The sequence below is a fragment of the Protopterus annectens genome, chromosome 16.part0 (assembly GCF_019279795.1).
Source record: "Protopterus annectens isolate FY-2018-M chromosome 16.part0, PAN1.0, whole genome shotgun sequence".
Taxonomy (NCBI): Eukaryota; Metazoa; Chordata; order Ceratodontiformes; family Protopteridae; genus Protopterus; species Protopterus annectens.
In genome coordinates this window covers 421,653,988-421,672,411 of record NC_056750.1, presented here as the reverse complement: position 1 = coordinate 421,672,411, position 18,424 = coordinate 421,653,988, and the positions used below count along the sequence as shown (strand labels likewise).

General features: G+C 43.9%; 1 protein-coding gene across 2 annotated transcripts in view; it reads left to right on the top strand.

The window, feature by feature from the left end:
* The window catches only part of PPP6C (protein phosphatase 6 catalytic subunit), a 1,288,377-nt gene that overhangs the window by 1,155,316 nt on the left and 114,637 nt on the right, over nt 1-18,424 (top strand). The gene's annotated exons all lie outside the window — the stretch shown is intronic.

Genomic DNA, 18,424 nt, shown 5'->3' with positions numbered 1-18,424 from the left:
GATCTGTCATTAGGAGACATGCACAGTTGAAGGAAGAACCTCTCCCTCATCATGTCAAATCGAAATTACTTGATGCCCCCTTGGATAAGGACTGCTTGTTTGGAGTAAAAGCAGCAGAGGTACTTAAAAAGGTGGAAGACAAAGTAAAATCTGTGCAAACAGTAAAAGACATCCTAGGTTCAGCAGGAATTTTCCCTTAAAGCAATGGTCCTTTCCTGCCCCTAGCAGACGGGCAAGGTAAGCCCCTCAGGGACAGACCACCCAGACTTCTATCACAGGGACAGCAGAGAACCAAACAATGGACCACTTCCGCTCCAAAGGCAGGGAGTTCTAAGCCATCCCTCTGTGGTGAAAACTCTCAACCACTCCCTCTCCCCCCCTCTGCCCTTTTTTCACTCCCCAAAGACTAGGAGGAAGGCTCTCCCTCTGCAAAGAAAATTGGCTTTCTGTAACAAAGTACCAGTGGGTCGAACTCCAAATTCTGAGGGTAGCCAGACTTTCCTCCAAATCAGTGGGCAGAGGCATTGAAACAAGTCCAAACTCTCATGTCCAAAGGTGCAGTAGAATCTGTCCTTTTAGATCAAACAGGTAAAGGCTTTTATTCCAGACTATTTCTTGTTCTCAGAAAAGAGGGCACTTGGCACCCATCCTGGATCTTTCCATTCTGAACACCTTCCTGGTGGTCCCCAAATTCATAATGCTAACTTTGCAGTAGCTGCTGCCTATGCTGACAAAAAATGCCCTGTTAGTTACCCTAGAGCTGAAAGATGCCTACCTCCACATCCCCATAAGGGAATCCTGCAGGAAATTCCTTCGCTTCAGAGCAGGCTCACAGCACTTTCAGTTCTCTGCGTTACCCTTTGGCTTATCTGCTGCTCCCAGGGTATTCAAATGCTTAGCCCTGGCCAAAGCCTGTTGCAGACAGAAACACACACAGATTTACCCTTATCTGGACGACTGCCTCATTCAGGCAGATTGCATAGAAAAGCTCCTCAAGGACCTCCTGTTTGTCAAAACCCTCCTAACCTCCTTTAGGGTTACACCATCAACGACAAGAAATCAACGCAAACACCCTCCAGGAAGATCATTTTCTTGGGAGCACTGCTGGGCACAGCATCCCAAATGGCTTTCCTATCCCAAGAAAAGCAGAGCTTCCTGCCTCTCTTTTACCCAGGTGGCTTCCAGAAGTCATCTCACTGCAAGGAAGTTCCTGCAAGCCTTAGGGTACATGGCATCTTGCACCCTTGTAATTCCTTCATATGAGAATACTTCAGTGGTACCTAAAGAACCTTTGGTGTCAGCGCACTCAGCTTGTAGGGACCTCTCTCCCTCTGATCCCCTGTATAAGGGTGGAGTTTCTCAGGTGGGCAGGGGCCTGTGCCTAGAACAAGGGTCATTCCTTCACCCTCCGCCCAACTGGACAGACCATTACCACCAACGCCTTAGACATTGCTTGGGGCACTCACCTACAAGGCAGGTGCACCCAAGGTCTTTGGGGTGCCCAACACCTTCCCTTACACATCAACCAGAGGGAAATTATGGCAGTACAAAAGGCTCTGACATCCTTCAAACCCCATCTTAAGCCTGGGGTTCTTCTTATCAAAATAGACAACACCACAGTAATGTAGTACATCAACAAACAGGGAGGGACCCAATCTTACCATCTGTGCAGGCTAGCCATGCACCTTTGGCTGACTGCCTCTTACATGAGATTACACCTACTAGCCCAATACCTACCAGAGATCAACAACACCTTGGCAGACCACTTAAACAGAAACTTACTGGACCCTCACGAATGGCAGCTCCACAGAAAAATCTTTTTACAAATCATTCGGGCGTGGGGGGCTCCAGAGGTGGATCTCTTTGCTTCGCATCTCAACCATCAGCTGAAAAAAATTCTGTACCAGGGAGCATCACCACCTAGGGTGGAAGGTGGACGCCTTGACCTTCCCCTGGAACACCCTCTTTGTGTACGCATTCCCTCCTCTGCCTCTTATTCCCAAGGTACTGATCAAAATAAGGAAAGAGAGGCCAAACGCCATCTTCATTGCTCCAGATTGGCCCAGACAACATTGGTACCCCTTACTGTGCAGCATGACCTTACAGCCTCCCAGGCAGCTTCTCCTGATCTCAGACCTCTTGACTTAGGTGTGTGTGTGGGGGGGGGGGGGTGCTGCACCCAGACTTGCAGACTATCAAACTGTCAGCATGGCTAATACTCTAAAGACAAACAAGGAGCCCCTGTTAAATGGGTCCTAGACATTATCACAGAGGCCAGAAGGCCCAGCACCTGAAAATCTTACACAGGAAAATGGGAACAGATTCTGCTCCTGGAGCCAGTCCAGAAGAGGCAATACCTCACAACCTTCCATCCCTCTTATCCTGGACTACTTAGCGGAGCTATGTAATAGTGGCCTCTCTTCCTCTATTAAAATCCACGCCTCAGACACTTCAGCTCATTTTGATACAGAACAGCCCCTGTTCTCCCATCCTTTAATTAAACAATTCCTCCGAGGGGCTTCTAATATCAGACTCCCCAGGAGGTCACCCACTCCAGCCTGGAACCTGAATTATGTTTTGGAAAAACTACCCTTACCACCCTTCAAAGCTGCTGCTTCAGCAGAACTAAGATAACTCTCCCGGAAGACTGCTTTTCTCCTAGCTATCTCCTCATTCAGGAGGGTTTCAGAACTTCAGGCACTGATGGTCATTGAGCCCTTCTTCATCTTCTATGCAGACAGGGTCTCTCGGAGGACTAATCCCTCCTTTATGCCCAAGCTGGTATCTAATGTAACTCTCAGCCAGGCCATACATCTACCCACCTTATTTCCTAACCCTCAAAACAAGGGGAAAGAATTCTGCACTCACTAGACGTGCACAAGACAGCTCAGATACCATCTGGACCGTACTAAATCCTTCAGGAAAACAGACCAACTACTTATCAGCTTTTCCCCAGGGGCAGAGGGGAAGCCCATTTCCAAATGGATATCGTACTGTGTCCATATCTGCTGCAGATTGTATAGGAAACCCCCACCCCCAAGTCTGTTCGAACCCATTCCACTAGGGCAGCCTCCACTTCCACAGCATTCCTCAGAGGAGTTCCCACCAAGGACATCCTGGAAGCTGCCACCTGGATTTCTGTCCATACCTTTACCAAGAATTACAACCTACCTCTATTTTCTAAGGATAGGCCAGGGTTTGCCTCTGCAGTTCTGCAAGGCATGCTGACGCATTCCTAGGTCTCTTACTAATCCTACCACACCTCTCCTCACCTTTGGGAATCCTCCCAAAGGTGATTACTGCAACAGTGAAATGTGAAGATCATAGTACAGTTGTGTACACTCACCATAAATGTAGATGTTAGAGTGTTTTCACTGTTGCAGTCCTGGTTTCCCTCCCTCCTTCCCCCTTGTATCTTCTTTCTTTAGGGAGACATAAGCTTCTAATGGTGGCTTTTAGCCACCAGGACCACTTTACCATAATTTCTTCAGCCTCTGACTGGTTAGGGCAAGTAAAACTGATGTAATGGAGTCTGCTGCCTTCCTTTATACCACTGACGACCTGACGTCAGTCAAGAAGCGACAGCAGCCGACGCAGAAGAACATTGACTCTGGTATTTGGCTGCCCAAAGGCTACTACAGCAGGGATAACCCACAGGTGATGACTACAACATTGAATACACTCTAACATCTACATTTATGGTAAGTGTCCATAGGTTGGTACTAGGCTATTGGCCCTAGGTTCTATACAAGCTTAGCCATAACAATTCCCTGGATATTTCTTCCCACAATATTTACTTCCCTGGACCTCTGTCTAGCAGGGCGACTGACGTGATCCTTGGGGTGAATTTCCTATCTTCCATCCAATCATCAAGGTTTCTTTTGAAGAGGGCCAAGGAGGCACTCTGCCTGACACGTATGGGCAAGTCTATTCCAGAGTATGGGGAGTCGCTGGGTCAGGAACCTATCCCTCCAGCATGTTTTGTTCATTGTGATAACAAGGTTTAGATCCCTGGAGCATGTGGCTTTGAAGGATTGGGATTTCTTTAAGTGGAGCATGTCCAACAGCAAAGGGATTTGACATGGCCTTGTATGTTAAGCAGAGATTGCCTCTGAATAGACTATATGCCACAGAGTATAGCTGGAGTTTTTTTAGACTGTCAGTATAGGGCATCTGCTTTAGGCTTGTGATTCTTTTAGTGAGGTATTTCTGCGGCCTTTCCAGCTGTTGCAGATGTCTTGTGAGGTACATACCAAACTGGGCATTGTACTCTGTAATGGGTCTAATGAGGGATGAGTACATTGGGACAATGACCTTCTTTTTTTCTGGATGAAAAGCCCTTAGTGATGAGGTGTGCCACATAGAAGGATTTCCCGACTGTTGTGGCGATGTGGTTATCGAAGGTGAAACCACTGTCCACCTGTGTCCCCAAGTCTCTCATCACACTTTTGGTGTTTAGTGTACTACCACCTATATGGTAATTCATGGGTACATGTTTTTTCCCAAAGGGGATAACTATACATTTCTTGGCATTAAGCTTGAGCCCATGACTCTGGCACCAAGCATCTGTTTCTGTAAGGCCCTTTTGTAGAATATCCACATCATTTGGGGATTCAATAATGGCTCCCAGTTTGCAGTCATCTGCAAACTTTGTTAGCCAGAGTCCCTTAGTGTTGGCCTGTACTTCAGAGAAGTAGATGCCAAACAAGAGCTGTCCCAGGACTGAACCCTGAGGTACTCCACTTGTCTGGAGCTGGATTTGGAGTCTGCTACTTTTACAAGTCTGGGTTCTGTCAGTAAGCCAGTTGGCAACCCATCACATGACGTAGGGATTTATGCCCAGATTAGTAAGTTTATTTATTTTATTTATTTTATTTTATTTTATTTTACATTTGTTGACCGGGCTAGTCTAGCTGGATATATATCCGTTTACAGTAGAGGCCCGGGGAGAAAAGCTCCAGTATGGATAAAATTACAGTGATTTATAACAATTTTCTTAGTAGCTTTATACAAGGTACAAGAGAGGATATCTATCACATTTTAAAAAATAAGGTCAAGTTAACAACAAAAAGCAAAAACTACATACTAAAGTTATTAAGAGATATAGGAATCCCTTAGTATTCACCTCTCAAATCCAGAAAGCTTCAGGTAGGGCCAGTAAGGGGACAGGAAGGAAAAATAATAAGGTGTATTGAGACATACTTTCAATCGGGATTGGTACAGGGACATAGCCATTGAGAAGTAAGGTGTGCTTTGATTTGTCTTTTGAAGAGAGAGGTGGACTGAAGAGTAGCTATTTCTTGTGGGATTAGATTCCAGTGTTTCCCTATGGAATTAGAAAAAAGTGCATCACCAGCTTTATTATGTGATTTAGTTATAGATACTAGAAACTTGTTGGCAGAACGAAGTGTGTTTAGGTTCTTATATGGAGAAATAAGTGTAGCCAGGCTTGGAGTATTTTCAGGGAAGTGAAGGGTTTTATGAATTATAAGTAGTTGTTGGTAAAGTAGGTGGTTATTTAGTTCTAGCCAATTTAGTTGTTTCAGGTTATAACAGTGGTGAGTTCTAAGGGGAGTTGCATTAATGAATCTAGCTATACTGTTATAACAGGTTGAGAGTTTATTGATGTTATTTTTAGAAAGTGGTATAAATGGTCGAAGCATAAAAAAGGGTGGAGAGCAGGTGGGTTTGAGCAATGGTTTTTCTGGCTACTGGGGTAAGGAAAGGTTTAATTCTATAGTGTCCCAATTTTTTTATTTACAGCTTTAATAGTACTATTTATTTGTTCATCAAAGTTAAGACGGTTGTCAATGGTTACCCCTAATAGTCGAGTGGTATTATCAGGGTTAATGCAGGTTGAATTATTTGAGGTGATAGTGAAGAGAGGTGTAGGAGATTTATTAGTAGGAGTAAAGAGAAGGAGCTTTGTTTTTTTGGGATTAAGGAGGAGGCAATGCTGCATAAACCATTTTTCAACGTTATGAAAGGTTGTTTGGGTGATGGACTGGAGAGGGAGTATTTATGGCAGAGCAGATCAATGTCGAGTCATCTGCATATTGGATGCAGGTTGCTTGTGGTATGTTCAAATATAGGTCATTAATAAATACTGAGAAAAGAAGGGGTCCAAGGATAGATCCTTGTGGAACCCCTACATTTACTGGGAGTAAAGATGAAAGGTTGTTTTCCCATAGAACTGCTTGTTGCCTATTTTCCAGATAGCTTCTAAACCACTGTAGAGTATGAGAGCTTAAAGAGAGGTTGTTAAGTTTATCAAGGAGTATGTTATGGTTAACCATATCAAAAGCTTTTGATAGATCTATAAATAGAGCAGATGAGAGAAGGTTACTGTTTCGATTTTTATTTATGGAGTCAGTAAAGGACAGAAGGGCAGTGGTAGTACTGTGATGGGGCCTGAAACCATGTTGACAGTCAGCTAGAAGGTTGTTTTGAAGAAGGTAGTTAAGAAATTGTTTGTGTATACACCTTTCCATTATCTTAGCTAATGGGGACAGTAAGGCAATAGGACGATAGTTGGATAATTCAGAAGAAGGGCCCCCTTTGGGGAATTATGTGAGATATCTTCCAAACTGAGGGGATTTTCCTTTCAGAGATGGTCCTATTTATTAGAATAGATATTGGGTGATAGATAGCTTTAGCAGCAATTTGTAAGTATTCAGAAGGGAGTTGGTCAGCTGATGGGGTGCATGGTTTTAGTTTTAAGAGAAGCTTATATATGATCCAGGATTCCAAAGTGGGGGATGGTGTCGAAGGCCTTGGCGAGATCCAGGTAGGCTGTGTGGACCACCTTACCCTCGTCCACACCTCTGGAGACTGATTCGAAGAAGTCAGTCAGGTTCAGGAGACAACTGTACTTTCTTCCTCTTCTGTCTGCTTTAGAGGATATGTCTGTTACTGCTTGCAGTTTTCCTGATGGGTCACCACAGTCACTTCATACTTTGCTTGGGTAGTAGTTTCAGGAGTGAGAAAAGTTCAGGGACAGATGCAAGCAAATAAATATCAAGGACATAGTGATGAAGGCACTTATCTCTTTGAAGCCTCTGTGGTCCTTGTAACCTGTTTAAGTGGTTTCAGAGAATACCACAGTCATGTGGTACATCAACAGTCAAGGGGAAGCCAAGTCATACCCACTTTACAGACTAGCCATGTTAGCTTGGGGTATAGCTTCACAGTATAGTCTTATTGTATGGGCATCTTACATTCCATCATAGCAAAACTGTGTGTCAGATGAGCTGAGCAGAACCAGAGCAGACACTTAAGTATAGAAACTAGATCAGAGGGTCTCCCAAGATTTGATCCATCTGCAGAGAGTTCCTTTTTGCCTCTTCTTTGAACAATCAGTTGGCAATACTCTTTTCCAGAACTGCATTCATGAAGGCTTTTAAGAGAAGTAGCCTCTTCTTTTCCTGAACAGGAATATTCCTGTATGCTTTTCCTTCATTTCCACTAATATCCAGGGTACTTCTGAAGATTCAGAAGAAATCCCTGAATATCATCATTTTGGTTCCCTTCCGGCACAGGCAGACTTGATTCTCCCTACATTTAGAAATAACCTTGGACAATTTCCACAAACTTTCTCAAGACTGAATCTTCTCTTGCAAGAGTAGGGATGTTTGATGCACCCCAACATCAGTCGACTTCAGTTGACTGCCTGGATGATAGGGTCTTATTTTCTTTTAGGAACCTGTTTACTGAGGTCATACAGCAGGTACTAATGGAGGCATGCTACTAGAAAATTATATATTGGCAAATGGTAAAGGTTTTCTGGTTGGTACCAACAGTATAACCAGCACCCATTCAGGGCTACTCATTCTTTGGTTTTATTCCTCTATCAAGGTTCGTTTTTTATCTATTTCATCATGTCTGCCCGTGGATCTTCCTTTCATCGCATTCTCGTGTCAAAATGTTTTTGAAAGGGATTTTGCAGAAAAGGCTTCCAAGTAAACCAGTAGCCCCTTCTTGGGTTCTTAATTTTGTGTTAGAGAAGCTAACACTTGCTTATTTGAACCAGCTTACCTGGTTTATTTGGTCTTAACGTGGAAAACCGTTTTGCTGATTGCTGTGATCTCTGCAAAAAGAGTATCTGGGTTCCATGCTCTTATGGTGAGTCAGCCCTATCTCACTTTCCACAGGGACAGGGATTCTTTGAGAACTAATCCTTCTTTTATGCCTCAAGAGGCATCTGAGTTTACTTTCAGACTTTCAATCCCCTTGTTTTCTTTCCTGTACCTAAAATGAGGGAGAAAGGATACTTCATACCTTGAATGTCCGCAGACAACTCTGGTACTATAATGCCAGAACTAAATCTTTCAGATCCATTATTCATTTTTTTGTGAAGGTAAGAATAAACACCCTGTGTCAAAACAGACCATTTCCAAATGGTTGTCTAAGTACCTTCTGTTATACCTGCTATAATAAAACTGTCCCAGGCAGGGTCAAAGTCCACTCTACCAGGGTTTGGCTTCCTCTATGGCATTTTGGAAAGGGTTGGATTCTAGAAGTATTCTAGAAGCTGCTACTTGGCCCACTGTGCATACTTTTACAAAGCATTATAAGCCTGTTACCTTCTGTGGAGCTCTTCTCTTTTGACCTGTAGTAAGTGAGGGTAATTTACCCATATAGCTAAGGCTACTGCAGCAGTGATCAGTATGATTGATGTAGTACAGTTACATGAATAAACTTACCATAACAGTAGCTATTCAAATGCAGTAGCCACTCCCTCCCTCCATCACCCTTTGTTTTTTCATGTGGTTTTTACACCAGTGGTTGTTTTCTGTTGTTTCTATCATTGCCCTTTCAGGGCTCAGCCTCCCTTTGTCTTTTGGCAGACAAGCTCTGAAGGGCTCAGCACCCAAATGTGTCTTTTTGTCAGCTCAGCTCATACTGCCTGACAGTTTAGGCGTGTGGAAGGTCCCTTGAAGCTTTGGAAGCTGGTTGGCTGTTATTTCCATGGCAGAATGTAACACATATAGCTAAGGCTACTGCAGCAGTGGTCATTTGATCATCTGTTGTGATAAGTTTACTTACACAACTGCACTTTCTTAAAACATTTTTGTAATACTATGGAGATTTTCTCCCTGGTCCTCCAGTGAAAATGGGTACATACCATTCGACTCTTCCAGTAGTAAAATGTCAAATAAGCTTCCGTTGTTAGCTACCAAGCACAACCTTGTAGTAACATCACAAGGCTTCACTGTGAAAGGGGGAGCATACCTTGTCATAGTGGTGCTAGCAAACAGATTAACTTATTTTGTCAGCAGCCTTATTTTGCAGGTGCCCATTGTTGACACTAGTTTCATTTAAATGTAGAAGGGGGATGGGTATCAAAGTTGTTAAAAGGAGAAAGAGTAGACCATGAAACGGCAGAATAAGGGTGCTGTACTTGATGAAGTAAGAGTGGGAAGAGTATATATTTTTTTTTGGGGGGGGAGTTGATAAGACTGCTAAAGCTGAATACAACCATTTGTAATGGGAAATGCCAAGTTTAACATATAGAAGATGGCAGAAGTAGAATATTTGCTATACTGTCTACTTTGCTATTAGCCCACAAAATATTCAAAAATTATAAAACAATAAACCAGAAAGTACACCACAGGATAAAAGCTTCATCGCAAAAAAGTGTAAAACACAATAATCCACAGTGTAAAAAATTGCAATGAAGCAACTAGGCAGTTCCTTATTCTCCTTTTTCATAAATTTATTAAGGCAATGTCAGAATAGATAAGCGCTTTCGCTAATGAGCTTCTTCAGACCATCTATCAAACATCAAAAGACCTCTACATATATAAAATTCATTATACAATCACAGCTAACCCTAATTAATTAATCAAAAAAATTTTAAAGCTTCATTTTAAAGCGCTCTAAGAATACACATTTTAAAAACATAAAATCAATTAAAACTAATTGAAATTACAACTAAAGATAGTCAAAAAATCTATACATGTATGTATATATTCTATTTCTGTATCGTCCGTTTTTTGAGTAGAGGTTTGATGGAAGCCCTCTTATTTAATCCTTTGCCTCTATCAGCTCTAAGGGTAGTAATCCAATTTGTCTCCCTATATTCAGTGTGATTTCTAATATCACCTTCCCTTATATGTGGTGTTATAACCTCCGAAGCTCTAAAATTAAACCTGTGTGTTTCTCCTGCCTGTGTAATGTTTCAAAAGTGCATTATTATCTGCCTTTATTCTAACATTGTACATATGTTCTCTTATTCTGTCTCTAAAAATCTGTCAAAGTAAAAAATCAACTTCAAAAAGATCAATACACGGCAGGTTCAGGTTAAGGCACTTTAATATTGCAGCAAGGAGACAAAAACATGCTAATACAGAGTTTGTCTAAAATCAGGAAGTGAAGCCATTCTTATACATTTCTTACAAGACATTGCCTACTAAGCTGACGTAACAAATCACAAGTTCTTTCAGTATTATTTCATAGCAGTTGTTTGTCCATGATTTTCTGCTGGCACGTCAAGTTTATGAATAAACTTCCTAAGAAAAACAACGTGGCCTTGATGACCACCGGTCAGATACAACTTCTCACTATGCAATGTTACCATTCAAGGTACTATGGCTAATTCGAGCACAAAGCAAGTATAGATTATACTTCATTTCTTCAAGCAATCATTGTCTAACTGTATCTAGTTTTTCTGCAGCTGTGCATGTTCTCATAACACGAACAGAGCTGATTGTTCAAGTTCAGTAACATTATAGAAAACAGTATTGTTCTATTCATTAATTTCCTGACCTAGCAGATAATCACCTGCTTCTCACTATATTTCCAAAAGGCATAAACATGAAATGTTAAGTTGTCAATCTCGCCTTCATTCTTGCTGGATGGGTTCGGAGCCGATCCTCGGCTCCGACTCGGCACTTGCTAAGCTCGAGAGCTAATTTTACCAGCTCGAGGCAACCTTATATCCCATGATGCAAGGTGGAGACTACCCAGATCTCGTTTGCCGCTTCGCTAACGAGGTGCCTTCTTTTACCAGCTCTAGGTAAGTGAATAGTTTTGAGACTTTTCGTCTACCCCCCCTTTAAATTTATATATATAATTGTTTTTTGTTAACTTTAACGACTTACTTTAACCCTATTCCCGTCAGTGTTCTTTTTTTTTCGAGTATTTTATTCCCTTTCCCTAGCTTAGGCCTTAGGCCTTCCCCTCCCTAAACTTTTTCCTGTCAGGGATTGTTTGTGTATGACTGTGTGTTATCCCTGTTTATTTTAAATTGTTGGATTGAGTGTGTTTGTGTGTGTGTTACTGTATTGTGTTTCCTTGACACAGTTATGTCGAAGGACACTAAGGTCTCAGGCTTCAAGAAGTGTGACTCGTGCTGTCAGAAGATGTCTCTGACAGATGGTCACACTTCTTGTGTTTATTGCCTGGGACCTTTGCACCTGCAGGACTCTTGTGCTATCTGTCATGCCTTCAGCCCAAGAGTCCTGCAGGAGCGAAGAAATAAGCTGATATTAAGGGGCTTATTAAAGCCCGAGAGCTCCCCGACTAAGTCGGTGCCGGGGAAGCCCTCGAAACCTGTTAAACCTTCGGCTGAGACTTCCAAGCCGTCGGCTTCGGGTTCACCCTCACCAGGGTCGAGATCGGCTCCGGCCGGAGCCGATCCTTCCACCTTACCAGTCTCAGTATCGGCTCCATCCGGCGCCGATACTGCCCAATCCAGACATTCAGTGTCTGCTCCGGCTGGAGCCAACGTATCTTCGGCTCCGTTGGCTCCATCAATCTCAAAAAAGAGATCTCGATCCCCTTCAGTGGAATCCATATGTTCGGCTCCGAGATCACCCTTGCTCTCGGAAAGGAGCCATCGGAGCCGTTCTTCTCGGTCGTCCAGGCTGTCTGATCACGACATCGAGAGAGTGGTGAGTAGACTATTAAAGTCTCAGGCATTGGCCCAAATACTCCATAGTCCATCTCAACAGACGGTAGCTATTTCACATCCACCAAACATTCCTCCTTCGACTCTTACAGAGCTCGGAGCCGGAGCTCCTCGGAACCGGCACCGTTGTAGCTTCGGAGCCGATACCACCCCTTTCGGCTCCGTCGTCCTCTGCTCCGATTTCCTCCTTGAGACCTTCATTGGAGGGATCCAGGCATCTGGTCTCCCTCGTTGGCTCCGAGGGGGCGTGTGGCATCGGACCCTTGTCCGACCCCTTTCTCCCTCTCGGAGCTTCGGCGTTGGTGAGCTCGGCCCCGACATCTGCCTCGGAGCCTTCCCTCTCGGTGAGGCCTGGGGTTCCTATCTCTTTGGAGCGGGAACTTTCTGGTCTCTCTGACGGGGGAGCCTTCGAGGTGATGAGGAGTGTACTAGCCCCTGGGCTTAGTCAACGGACAGTTCCATCAGCTCCTCCCACTACAGTGCCTGCTGACGTCTCTTCTCACTCTCTTGCTCCCAGACCCAGAGATCCAATGCCTCAGGTTTCCCCATTGGGAATATCTTCCTCTTCCGAGGCTTCTCCTGATCCGTCAGGTGAACCCCCGCGTAAGAGGACATGTAAGAGGAAACATCTAGACTCCCCTGAGTCTACTACATCAGGTACTGACCTGGATGAGTCGGAGGGATCCCCAAGGTCCTCCTCTGAGGATGTCTCATTCTCAGACATCCTTGAACTGTTTAAGCAGAGGAGGAACTGGCCCTCCCTTAATCCTTCCGAGGACGAGTCAGTATACCTGGAGGCGTTCGGATCTCGACCCTCCACCTCCTGGGTGTCTCCGTCTTTCGACCCTCTTATGGAGGTAGTGGCTCGAAGGCGTGGATGGCTCCGGATTCGGTGGAACCTATCCCTAGGAGGCCTTCAAAATTTATTACGGCCCCACAAGATAGACAATATTTAACAAAGGATGTCCCAGTTGATGCCATGGTGGTGGCTGCTGCCACCAAGAAGGAACTAGCTGATCCTTCAGTACCTGTCCATCCTCCTAACAAGGATTCTAGGACTATGGACAGGTACGGCAAGCGGATTTTTTCTTCAGCAACTTTTGCCATGAGATCGCTGAACTACTTATGCCACTTCACCCGCCTTCAAAGATATGTTCTTAAAGAGTTGGGAGAAGTTTTACAGGATCCGTCAGCTGCTGGGTCTCAGGATAAGATTAGCTCACAGCTAGGAATCCTTAACTCCATTGTTAACTCCTCCATGCGGCTCATTTCTTATGCAGCCGATGGAGCAAGTAGGGCCGCAGGCACAGGAGTGGCTTTAAGGCATCAGTCCTGGATGCGGCTTTGTAATTTTGCAGACCCCTTCAAGGCGTCCTTCACAAACTCCCCCTTTGATGGGTCGACCTTGTTCGGACTTCAAGTGAAAGACACTTTGACTAGATGCGAACAAGATGGCAAGACTCTTTCTGCCGTAGGAGTCCATTTCTCCACCCTTTCAAGACCTTACCCCAAAGGACAGAAGGGAGGGAAAATGTGGTTCCGCAAATCTCAAGGAGTCACGCCTGACGCACGAAGTCAGTTTACCCCCAGAGGCAGAGGGGGTAACAATAATAGACGCCGCCCTAGGGGCAGAGGTGGTCCGCAGAATCAGGGTAGGAGAGAACCTCTTTCTGACAAACCCTTCCTGCATCCCTGAGATGTTGCCCGATTGTTCGCCTTCGGAGGCAGTCGGGGGGAAATTATCACTGTACCCAATAGCCTGGCTTTCCCTTTCTCAAGACAAATGGGTACAGTCAATTATATCCGAGGGTTACAAAATTCCCTTTATTCAAACCCCAATTCAACAAAAGGGAACCCTTCCAGACGTTCCACCCAGTCTAAGGGAACTAGCAGTACTAGAAATATCAAAACTGCTAGTAAAAAGAGCCATCCAGCCAGTCCCAGCAGACCAAATAGGATCCGGAATCTACTCAAGGTTCTTTTTAGTTCCAAAAAAGACAGGGAACTAGAGACCAATGTTAGATCTGAGCAAACTCAACAAGTTTGTAAAGAAATCAAGATTCCGGATGGTCACACTTCAGTCCATTATGCCCTTTCTGGGCAAGGACAATTGGATGTGCTCGATAGATCTTCAGGATGCGTACTATCACATAAAAATTCACAGACGCTCCAGAAGATTTCTCCGCTTTTGGCTGGGGACCAGTCACTTCCAATTCAGAGCCCTGTCCTTTGGACTCACTACAGCCCCCAGAGTGTGCACCAAATGTATGGCAGTGGTTACGGCTCACCTGAGACGTCAAGGATTCCAGGTGTTTCCATATCTAGATGATTGGCTCCTCACTGCCACCACCAGGCATCAGCTTCTCCAAGCCAGAAATTACACCATTCACATTTGCAGAGGGCTAGGAATTTCTATAAATTTCGAAAAATCTGCCTTGTCGCCTTGTCAATCTGTTACTTTTATAGGCGCAAGATTGGACACCGTACAACTTTCAGCAAAGTTAACAGACCAAAGGATCTTGGACATTCAAAGACACGTCCAGGTGATTCTTCTCAGCAACAAAATTCAGGCCAGATTTCCTCTGAAGGTATTGGGTCTTATGGCGGCCGCTATAACACTTCTTCCCCTTGCCCGCTTTTACATGCGTCTTCCACAATGGATGCTATTCACCCAATGGTCCTTTCAAAAACTTCCCATGCGTCACAAGATCATAGTAACTCCAACTTGCAAAAGGCATCTGACTTGGTGGATATCGTCCCCTCAAATCCATCAAGGCAGACCTTTTGTTCCTCTTGCCCCAGTTGCCACGGTTACATCGGACGCCTCCCTGATCGGGTGGGGGGGGCATTATCAGGGCAGAAGAATGGTCCATGGCACTTGGCAACCTTTCGAGTACCATCTGCACATAAATGTTCTGGAGATGAGAGCGGTGCTTTTAACGTTGCAAGCCCTCAACGACTTTCTTCCCCTGGGAACTATTGCAGTCCAAACGGACAATATGTCCGTAGTGTGGTATATAAACAAACAGGGCGGAACCAAGTCCTATCCACTGTGTCGAGAGGCTCTCAGACTTTGGCAATGGGCAATCTCCTCTCACCGGTTTCTGATAGCAACGCACATCCCCGGGAAATCCAACATCATAGCGGACAGATTGAGCAGAGCTATTCTCATGCCTCACGAGTGGTCTCTCAAACAATCAGTGACGGAAGAGATTTTTCAGAAGTGGGGCCTTCCTTGCTGCGACCTTTTTGCTACACCTCAAAACAGCAAATGCCCAGACTTCTCTCTCTCTCTCTTCCCCCTTCCAGGCCATCCCCCCAGAGACGCTCTAACCCAAGATTGGCCCCGGGGACTTCTTTATGCTTTTCCCCCTTTTCCGCTGATACCTCAGCTAATTCAGAAAGCAACCGCCTTGAGAGCCAAGTTGATTCTCATTGCCCCTTATTGGCCTCGACAGATATGGTTTCCGTTCCTACGTCATTATCTGTTGGTACAGCCATGGCATCTGGACCCGGTTCCAGATCTTCTGACCCACCAGTCGGGTCAACTGCACCAATCCATACCTTCTCTTAACCTCACTGCTTGGTTGCTCCACTTCCATCCTTAGCCAGGCTTCCTATGATTTCTAATCCCGTCCGGGATATCATAGTAGCTTCCCTAAAATCTTCTACCAGAAAGATTTACACTAGTAAATGGCGACGTTTCTCTTTCTGGGCAAAAGCTAGGAACTTAGACCCCTATACTGCTCCAATTCATTCGGTATTGGACTTCCTAGCTGAGATTTTTCATTCAGGATCCTCTTCTTCCACAGTGAAAGTTCAACTGGCAGCCATTTCAAATTTTCATATAGGCCTTTTGGACCACAACATTATGTCACATAAACTTTGCAAGGCATTCCTTCGAGGTATCTTTTTATTGAAACCTCCGATTAGAGACCCCCCACCACAGTGGGATCTAAATTTAATTTTAACATCCTTGATTCTTCCCCCGTTTGAACCCGCAGCTGCCTGTTCTTTGAAATTGCTTTTTTGGAAGACACTTTTTCTAGTTGCCATTACTTCTGCCAGGAGAGTATCTGAGCTTCATGCTCTCTGCATTCGTCCTCCCTATTTAATATTCCACAAAGATAGGGTATCTCTAAGGACTAATCCGTATTTCTCACCAAAAGTGGCATCGCAGACTAACCTAAATCAATCCATTGATCTTCCAGTATTTTTCCTGAATTATTCTGATACAGCGGAACAAAAGTTACATTGTCTTGATGTTCATCGCCAGCTCAGATATTATCTGGACAAGACTAAAATTTTTAGGAAATCTGATCAACTGTTTCTATCCTATGCAGAGAGCAGGAAAGGGCCTTCCAGTTTCCAAGGTAACTTTATCTAGATGGCTGTCTTCTGTGATCACTTACATTTATCAGCTCAGAGGCAAAGAGTTGATTTCTAAGCCAAAAGCCCATTCTACCAGAGCTCTAGCTACATCTACAGCTTTTCAAGCTAGACTTCCAATAGACACTATTTGTGCAGCAGCCACATGGGCCTCTCCTCATACCTTTGTTTCACATTACAAATTAGACTTGGCCTCCAGAGACAGAGTGAATTTTGGTTCCACCGTTCTCAAGAGTCTGTTCCATTGAGCCACCCAGGATAGAGGTGCTAGGGACGCGGTCCCATCCAGCAAGAATGAAGGCGAGATTGACAGCTTAACATTGAGAAGTTATGTACCTACCATAATGTTCCATGTTAGTTGTCTTCTCTCGCCTTCTTTCTTGCATCCCGCCCTCCATCCCCCTAGCCTGGTCAGACCGGGAAGATTATGCATCTTCTATTAAGAGGTTATTCCCTTTTTCTAGCTGTTCAACTTCTAGTGTCACTAGATTAGGTTGATCCTTTCTAGAGGGTTATGATGTTATTTAGTATTGTTTTTTTTCTTCCTCCTCTTCAGTTGGAAGAAAATATTACTATTTCTTTAGCTACCAAACGAGATCTGGGTAGTCTCCGCCTTGCATCATGGGATATAGGGTTGCCTCGAGCTTTTAAAATTAGCTCTCGAGCTTAGCAAGTGCCAAGTCGGAGCCGAGGATTGGCTCCGAACCCATCCAGCAAGAAAGAAGGCGAGAGAAGACAACTAACATGGAACGTTATGGTAGGTACATAACTTCTAATTTTGCTGCGCTAGCAAATACTAGGTCAGAGAGCATCTTGCAGTTTCAGAAAGCATATGGTCATTTTAGAAAAGCATCTTTTAGTTTCATACAAAACTAAGCTGTACAGTTAGTTTCCAATAAGCACTAAACACATACATTAATGCATATTTTTCTGACATTTCCCCCCTGTTAATACTATTTATTCTATTTTCAAAAGCATAAACAGTTTGCTTCTTCTCCTAACCTCTTCTGTTCAAGATTTGCAGTTAAGAGAGTCATTCAGTTTAAACTTATGAAAGTGTTTCACCTTTCAACAATTCTTCAATTTCAGTACTTTGATACAAAGTCTCAGAAAATGACATGTCTATAAAATCTTTGATTAATCTTTTCATGCAGGGAATACCACAACAAACACACACTCCTAATAGGAGTAATCCTACACAAATGGCAATCCTACACAAATGGCAATTCATTAGGACACTACCCCACCCCCCCAAATAAATTCTGGAAAAAGTTCGTCAGTGGGTTTGGGCCTGGTTTGGTCATGGCCGACACTTGCTGAATCACCTCAAGATGGTCGTTTATCTCATGCTGGTTGTTAGGAATATATGAACAGCACTCCTCTTTTATTAAAGCGCACGTACCACCTTTTGCCGCTAGGGTTTAGTCAAGAGCCATGCGGTTTTGAAGCACTACAGTTCTCATAGCATTCAGTTCATCAGTCATTAATTCGAAAGCAGAAAAAGTTGCATTACTCATTACTTCGAGAAGTTTGGACAGTTTTCTCAGCTCCCAAATCGATTTCACTGCGCCATATGCAGGGGCTATACCTGCCCACGATATAATAGTGTCACTCATGTCCATGTGTGTCAGTTTATCTTTGTTTTTCACGGAATTATGGTTTCTCCAGCCTGCTTCGATTCGTCCCATTGGATTTTCAGGCCTTTTGATTGGATTTTCGGTTTTCTTGGTGACCTCTCTGACATTTCGAATTCTTCCCTGAGGCAAGACTGCAGTGTGTCGTATGGCCGGAACCAGGTAACCCAAAAAACAACTGCCGGACCAGTTCTCAGGTAACCATTTGTATGCTTTTTTCCCACAAACAAAATAACAATTCTCTACTTTAGTATTAATATACACTTGCCCTGCATGAAACATTTTCTAATCAATAATAGATAGTTGTTTAAGAACAGGATTACGTTGTATTTCATCAACCGTTCTGTGTATGGACTCAAGATATGAGTCATAGTTTGCATCACAAATATAACCTGCATTATTAGCTTTGGTATAACATTTGTAAGGAACAGTCACATTACAGTTACTCCAACCTACCTGAACAGTATCATTTTTGAAAAAACACACAATT